Raw genomic sequence first — 8,314 nt, forward strand, 5'->3', positions numbered from 1 at the left:
TTTTAAAATAGAATACCTTGCAAGCTTATGCAGGTCAAATGGCCAGCTTGCTACAGGGCTGAATTTGAACAAGTTCTATGGCTCCCAGCCCTGTACAGCTTCCACTTAAATGAGGTTAATTCCCTCATTTTCTGGTTTAATTCCTGTTGAATAAGGAATTAGCAATTATAGCAAATCATTTATCATTGTGAACATTATTTATTAATAACCTATGGGTAATGAACTTTGAATCCTGCCTGGTCACACTGTGGGCATCAATTTCATTATGTAAGGGAGGGTTGTAGAGAGGATTAACACACTGAAGCACTGAGCAGCTAGCACAAGGTAGTTTCTCAAGAAATGGTGTTATTTTTTGCTTATGAAAGAGTTATTTTATTCAAAGTATATATAGGATTCAATGATAGTCATATAAACAGTGATGGAAAAGAAGGCAGTATTTTATGTCTCTTCAGCAACTCCTTGAAACCTTGAGCTTTTATGTCTAGCATAGAACTCTAAACCCAGTGAGAATCCAGTGATTAAAACAAGGTGATAAAAATGCTGTTTTTTGTAGACAAGCTATAGACAAGCTGTCTGATTTAGGGACTTTCTGCACGGGACAGTCGTTGGTCATATCTTTTGTATTTAAATATATTTCATGTTTTGTTCCCCCATTCATGTTCAAGCCCTTATTTCCCATGAGATTTCATCATTTTCTTGAATGAAAGGACACCATGAAAAGAAGTAAGTGACCAGTTCTCATTGTATTCTCATCATTCTGAAATGACTTAACTCCCCTCACTTTTGTTCAAGGATAATGACTCCCGATTTTTATAGATTCTTAATATCACCGTGTATGAATGTGCACAATTATTCAAGTATTCTGTTTTAGTATCCTTTCTAAATTTTAACAGTATCTTTCAACAGGCCATTAATTTAGCATTATGTACATCATCTGATAAGGACACATCATTTTCCAATATAGTGTCATTGCAAGATGCTCTTTGTGCTTCAAATATTTAAATCTATGCAGAAATTTTAAAGCTAAATCACACTAAAACTACTGTGGAAATATTTTCACTAAATGTTACAGCTTTTAAAAAATTCAAATGTATTTCTGTGTTAATTAAGCTTTCTTTGGTTTTTTAATTTTCAATTTTTAATAAAATCACTACATATTTACCATGTTTATCTAACTGACACTGCAGGAGTAGTGGGGGACCTTACGCTTACCTCATCCCTCCAACATAGCCAGATAAATATCAAATCATTCTGAACACCCAAGTAATTGATCTGAAGACTGAGAAAACAAACTGCACAATTAGAGGGAGAAAAACAGCCACATTATGGAAGGTAGGAGCTGCAGAGAGTTGATTTGGGGGAGAAAAGAACTGTATATGTTGTGGAGGGGAGAGAGCCCTGATCATGGAGAGAGGAACAAGAGAGAAAGAGAGAGAGACAAAGAATGAAAGCAGCATGCAGGGGATTACACAAGAAAAACTCTTCCCCAAAACCATTGACTGGGAAAAGGAGAATGTCTGATCACCACAAGTTTTTATAAGCAGTGGAGCTCAAAGTCTGAAGTTTTAGAAGTCTGCACTATCACTGGAGTCATGCCTGGCAGGCTTAGTGGTGCTCCTGTGAGGAAGGAGGGCAGAGACCTGGGAGAAGGTAGTGTGGTCTGAGGATCCCCTGTGTCGCATGGGGAGAAACAGTTCTCCCTCTTGGAGTGCATTTGGGAGTGGTGGTATGGCCTCTCCAGGGAGAAAAGACCTGGTGGGCACCAACATACTCATTAGCATAGGAACAGAGGCACCTGCTGAGGGCAGCAAACCTTGGTGCTGGCTTTTTGATGCACTTTACAATTAACTCCAAACTGCTGTGTGATCATGGGACCACTTTTCTGGGACAAACTGGCACCAGCCACAGTACAGCAAGGCCCTCTCCCAGAGGATCAGTACATGTCCATGCTGTGCTGTGTCCCTAAAATTTGGAGTTTTGAAACCCAGCTGTGAGCCTGAGATAAAACACAGGAGAACTGTACCACCTAGCAAGCAGACCGCTAGGGCATAGACAGGGTGAAGGCAGGTATGTGACAGAAGCCAGGGACACAAGAGAGGAAACTGTTCACTCTTCTGAGAGGGCTTCCTAAAGAGTGGCAGGCCCAAACTCCCCACTCCCAGAGGAGGGAGCAGGGCAAAGCCATTTTTCCCCAGCTCATTAGCAATTACCGACTTCGGTGAGCAGCACAGCACCCTCCCTCCCCCCGTGGAGGGTGGAGCTGCTTACACCAAGCCCTGCCCCCCTACACCGTGCAGGTGCATCTTTACTAGGGCAAGTCTGCCTGAGAACAAGCACAGCAGGCCCCTTCTCCAGAAGACCAGCACAAATCCCCACACACACCCCAAGTCTACTGATCATAGAGTGCTGGATAGCTTCAGTTCTAGGGGAAATAGGATTTAGCTTCTTTTAACAAGCAGACCAAAACACACCTAGTTAAAACTTGCCACACAGTGGATAAGATCCAAACACTCCCCACTGCAGGCAAGAAGAAACTCTGCAGAGGACAGACCTGAGGACAGACAGCAGCAAAAATACAACAGCAGAGTGCATACTCAAACACTTTCTGAAGCACCAAACCCATACTCTTCTTAATATAGCCATTATTCTCAGGATCAGGAATATAACAGGCTTTCCTAAAACACACACACACAATAGTGACCTAGACAAAATGACAAGATGGAGGAATTCACCCAAAAGAAAGAACAGGGGAAATCATGGCCAGGGATTTAATTGAAACAGATATAAGTAAGATGACTGAACCAGAATTTAAAACAACAATCGTAGGGATCCTCGCTGGGCTTGAGAAGAGCATAGAAGACACTAGAGAATCCCTTTCTGCAGGGGTAAAAGAACTAAAAACTAGTCAGGCTGAAATAAAAAAATGCTATAACTGAGATGCAAAACCAACTAGATACAATGACACTGAGGATGGATGAAGCAGAGGAATGAATCAGTGATACAGAAGGTAAAATTGTGGAAAATAATGAAGCTGAAAAGAAGAGAGGAAGAAAAGTATTGGATCACAAATATAGACTTAGGGAACTCAGTGACTCTTTAAAGCATAATAACATTTGTATCAGGAGTCCCAGAAGAAAAAGAGAGGGAAAAGGGGGCGGAAGGTTTATTTGAACAAATGATACCTGAAAACTTCCCTAATCTGAGGAAGGAAACAGATATTGAAATCCAAGAAGCAAAAGAACTCCCATTAAGTTCAACAAAAGCCAGCCAACACCAAGACATATCATAGTCAAATTCACAAAATACACAAAGAAAGAATTCTGAAAGGAGCAAGGGAAAAAAGTCCCTAATACAAGGGAAGAAAAATCTGTTTTGCAGCAGATCCATCCACAGAAACTTGGTAGGCCAGAAGAAAGCCACATGATATATTCACTGTGCTGGGTATGGGAAAAATATGCAGTCAAGAATATTTTATCCAGCAAGGCTGTCATTCAGAATAGAAGGAGAGATAAATGGTTTCTCAGACAAACAAAAACTAAAGGAGTTTGTGACTACTAAACCAACCCTGCAAGATATTAAAGGGACTCTTTGAGTGGAAAAGAAAGATCAAAAGTAACAAAGACTAGAAAGAAACACAACATCACCAGAATCACCACCTTTACAGGTAACACAATAGCACTAAATTCATATCTATCAATAATCACTCTGAATGTAAATGGACTAAATGCTCCAATCAAAAGACATAGAGTATCAGAATGGATTAAAAAAACAAGACCCATCTATATGCTGCCTACAAGAGACTCATTTTAGACCCATAGATACCTCCAGATTGGAAGTAAGGGGATGGAGAAAACTCTCATGATAATGAATGTCAAAAGAAAGCCAAAGTAGCCAAATTTATATCAGACAAACGAGATTTTAAACCAAAGACTGTACCAAGACATGAAGAAGAGCACATTATCATAACTAAGGGGTCTATCCATCTAGAAGATCTAACAATTGTAAATACTTATGCCCCCAACTTGGAAGCACCCAAATATATACATCAGTTAATAACAAACATGAAGAAACTCATCGATTATGATACAATAACAGGAGGGGACTTTAACACCCCACTTACAGCAATGGACAGATCATCTAAGCAGAAAATCAACAAGGAAGCAATGGCTTTGAATGACACCCTGGACCAGATGGACTTAACAGATATATTCAGAACATTTCATCCTAAAGAAGCAGAATCCACATTCTTTTCGAGTCCCTTGGAATATTCTCCAGAATAGATCACATACTGGGTCACAAATCAGCCCTCAGCTAATACAAATAGATTGGGATCATTCCATGCATATTTTCAGACCACAACATTATGAAACTTGAAGTCAACCACAAGGAAAAACTTGGAAAGACCACAAATACATGAAGGTTAAAGAAAGAATGAATGGGACAACCAGGAAATTAAAGAAAAATACATGGAAAGAAATGAAAACGAAAACACAATGGCCTAAAACCTTTGGGATGCAGCAAAGGTGGTCCTAAGAGGGAAGTATATTGCAATACAAGCCCACCTCAAGAAGAAAAGTCTCGAATACACAACCAAATCTTACACCTAAAAGAGCTAGAAAAGAAGCAGCAAATAAAGCCTAACACCAGCAGAAGAAGGGAAACAATAATGACTAGAGCAGAAATAAATGATATAGAAACAAACAAACAAACAAATCTGTTTTTGTTCAACAAAAACTAAGACCTGGCTCTTTGAAAGAATTAATAAAATTGATAAATCCCTAGCCAGACTTTTCAAAAAGAAAAAGAAAGGATCCAAATAAACAAAATCACAAATGAAAGAGGAGAGAACACAACCAACACCACAGAAATACAAATAATTATAAGAGAGTATTAAGACAAATTATATGCCAACAAACTAGGCAATCTGGAAGAAATGGATAAATTCCAAGAGGGAGGCACATGTCACACAACGGCGTGAACATCCAATCATCATGCTTATGAATTACAAAAGGATCTGGATAAATTCCAAGAAACATACAAACTACCAAAACTGAAACAGGAAGAAATAGAAAATTTGAACAGACCCATAACAGTAAAGAAATTAAATTCGTAATCAAAAATCTCCCCAAAAAAAACAAAAGTCCATGGCCAGATGGCTGCCCAGGCAAATTCTACCAAACATTTAAAGAAGAATAAATACCTATTCTTAAGTTGTGTGGAAAGCCTTCAGGGAACAAAAGCCACATAGAGCAAACCAGAGCATATTACTCAGTCTGCCCCTGGCAAGTGCTGTGTAATTCTGCCCAGGGCAAAGACACTTGAGAATCAAAGCAACAGGCCCCTCCACCAAAAGATCAGAAATAATATCCAGCCAAGACCAAGTTTACCACTCAATGAGAACTGCAAAACTCCAGCCCTAGGAGATTACAACACATAGAATTCATGGGTTTTTCCCCATAATTCTTTAGTCTTTCAATTTTAATTTCATTTTCTTTTTTCTCTTTCCTTTTTCAACCAATTTCTTATTTTATCAACTTTTTTAAAAATCTTTTTTAATTTTCATTTTTAGAGTTACATTCTATCCCTTTATTGTATTTAATTTTATTTTTGTATATATGTAGATATATATATATGTGTGTAAGTTTTTCTTTCTTTACAATTTTGGGATACAGCTTCTTCTAACAGACGAGTATACACCCAAAATCTAGTATATGGCTCTGTTGTATTTACCTGTCTGATCATATTCTCTCTTTTCTCTTTTTCTTCTTCCTTTTTTTGTTTGTTTTTCTTGTTTCTTTGTTTTGTTAGTCTTTTTTAATTTTCATCTTTACAGTTACATTCTATCCTTTCAGTGTATTTAATTTTATTTTTGTATATATACATTTTTCTTTCTTTACATTTTTGAGATGTAGTTTCCTCTACTCGACCAAAATACACTCAGGATATAGTGTATTGCTCTGTTCTGCTCACCTGTCTGTGTATATCCCTTCCTTTTTTGCTATTGTTGTTGTTTTTCTCTTGGTTTTTCTTATCTTTTAATTTTTATTTTTGCAGTTACATTCTATCCTTTCATTGTATTTAATTTTATTTTTGCACATATATAAGTTTTTCTTTCTTTACAATTTTGGGATCTAGTTTTCTAACAAACAGACCAAAACACACACAGGATCCAGTGTATTACTCTGTTCTGTTCACCTGTCTGATTGTATTCTCTATTGCTTTTTCTTTTTCTCTTTCTTTTCTTCCCCCCCGATTTCGGGTCTCTTCTGATTTGTTTAGGGTATATTTCTCTGGGGTTGTTGTTGCCATTTTAGTATTTTCTCTCATTCATATATTCTTCTCGGGATAGAAAGACAAGATGGAAAAACTCAAAAAAGAGAACAAGAGGCAGTACTGACTGCCAGGGACCTAATCAGAATGGACATAAGTAAGATGTTGGAACTAGAGTTCAGAATAACGATTATAAAGATAATAGCTAGGCTTGAAAAAAGCATAGAAGACACTAGAGCATCCCTTTCTGGAGAAATAAAAGAACTAAAATCTACCCAAGTCAAAATCAAAAAGGCTATTAATGAGTTCAATCAAAAATGGAGGCCCTAACTGCTATGATAAATGAGGCAGAAGAGACAATTCATGATAAAGAAGACAAAATGATGGAGAATAAAGAAGCTGAGAAAGAGAGAGATAAACAACTACTTATTCGAGAGATAAGTGATACCATAAAGCAAAACAATATTAGAATAATTTGGATCCCAGAAGAAGAAGAAAGAGGGAGAGGGGCAGAAAGTATATTGGAGCAAATTATAGTGGAGAACTTCCCTTATCTGGGAAGGAAACAGGCATCCAAGTCCAGGAGGCACAGAGAACCCCTCCTCAAAATCAATAAGAATCGGCCAAAACCCTGACATATAATAGTGACCCTTGCAAATCTCAGAGACAGAGAGACAATCCTGAAAGCAGCTCAGGACAAGAGGTCTGTGACCTACAAGGGTAGAAATATTAAACTGGCAGCGACATATCCATAGAGACCTGGCAGGCCAGGAAGGACTGGCATGATATATTCAGGGTGTTAAATGAGAAAAATATGCAGCCAACAATACTTTATCCAGTTCAGATGTCATTCAAAGTAGAAGGAGTGATAAAAAACTTCCAGAACAAACAGAAACTTAAGGAATTTGTGATCACCAAACCCGCCCTACAAGATACTATAAGCGAAGAGAGAGCCCAAAAGTAACATAGATGAGAAAAGAACAGAGACAATATACAGAAACAGGGAATTAACAGGTAATACAATGGCACTAAATTCATATCTTTCAATAATTACCCTGAACATAAATGGGCTAAATGCCCCAATCAAAAGACACAGGGTATCAGATTGGATAAAAAAAAAGCAAGACCCATCCACATGCTGTCTGCAAGAAACTCATTTTAGACCCAAACACATCTCCAGATTTAAAATGAGGAGGTGAAAAACCATTTATCATGCTAATGGACATCAAAAGAAGCTGAGATGACATCCTTAATCAGACAAATTAGATTTTAAACCAAAGACTGTAATAAGAGATGAGGAAGGATGATATATCATAATTAAAGTGTCTATCCAACAAGAAGACCCAACGATTGTATTTATTCCCCTAACATGGAAGCAGCCAATTATATAAGCCAATTAATAACAAAATCAAAGAAACTTATCAATAATAATAAAATAATAGTAGGGGATTTTAAAACCCCACTCACTGCAATGGACACATCATCTAAGCAGAAGATCAACAAGGAAACAAGGGCTTTGAATGACACACTGGACCAGATGAACTTCACAGATATATTCAGAACATTCCATCCTAAAGCAACAGAATACACATTCTTCCTGAGTGCACATGGAACATTATCCAGAATAGATCACATACTGGGTCACAAATTGGGTCTCAACCAGTACCAAAAGATTGGGATCTTTCCAGGCATATTTTTGGACCACAATGCTTTGAAACTGGAACTCAATCACAAGAGAAAATTCGGAAAGAACTCAAATACATGGAGGTTAAAGAGCATCCTACTAAAGAATGAATGGGTCAACCAGAAAGTTAAAGAATTAAAAAAAATCATGGAAGTAAATGAAAATGAAAACACAGCTGTTCAAAACCTTTGGGATGAAGCAAAGGCAGTCCTAAGGAGGAAGTATATAGCAATACAAGCCTTTCTCAAGAAACAAGAAAGGTCTCAAATACACAACTAACTTTATACCTAAAAGAGCTGGAGAAAAAATGGCAAATAAAACCTAAATCATGCAGGAGAAGAGAAATAATAAAGATCAGAG

The 8,314-nt window shown here is 37.6% G+C and overlaps 1 pseudogene; it reads right to left on the reverse strand.

The window, feature by feature from the left end:
- Positions 1-4,889: 4,889 nt before the first annotated feature.
- LOC114216028 (small nucleolar RNA U13) lies at positions 4,890-5,014 on the reverse strand (annotated as a pseudogene).
- Between the last annotated feature and the right edge of the window lie 3,300 nt (positions 5,015-8,314).

This window comes from Eumetopias jubatus, unplaced genomic scaffold, assembly GCF_037043125.1.
Source record: "Eumetopias jubatus isolate StellerSeaLion01/CBP00866 unplaced genomic scaffold, mEumJub1_p1.0 scaffold_3, whole genome shotgun sequence".
Taxonomy (NCBI): domain Eukaryota; kingdom Metazoa; phylum Chordata; class Mammalia; order Carnivora; family Otariidae; genus Eumetopias; species Eumetopias jubatus.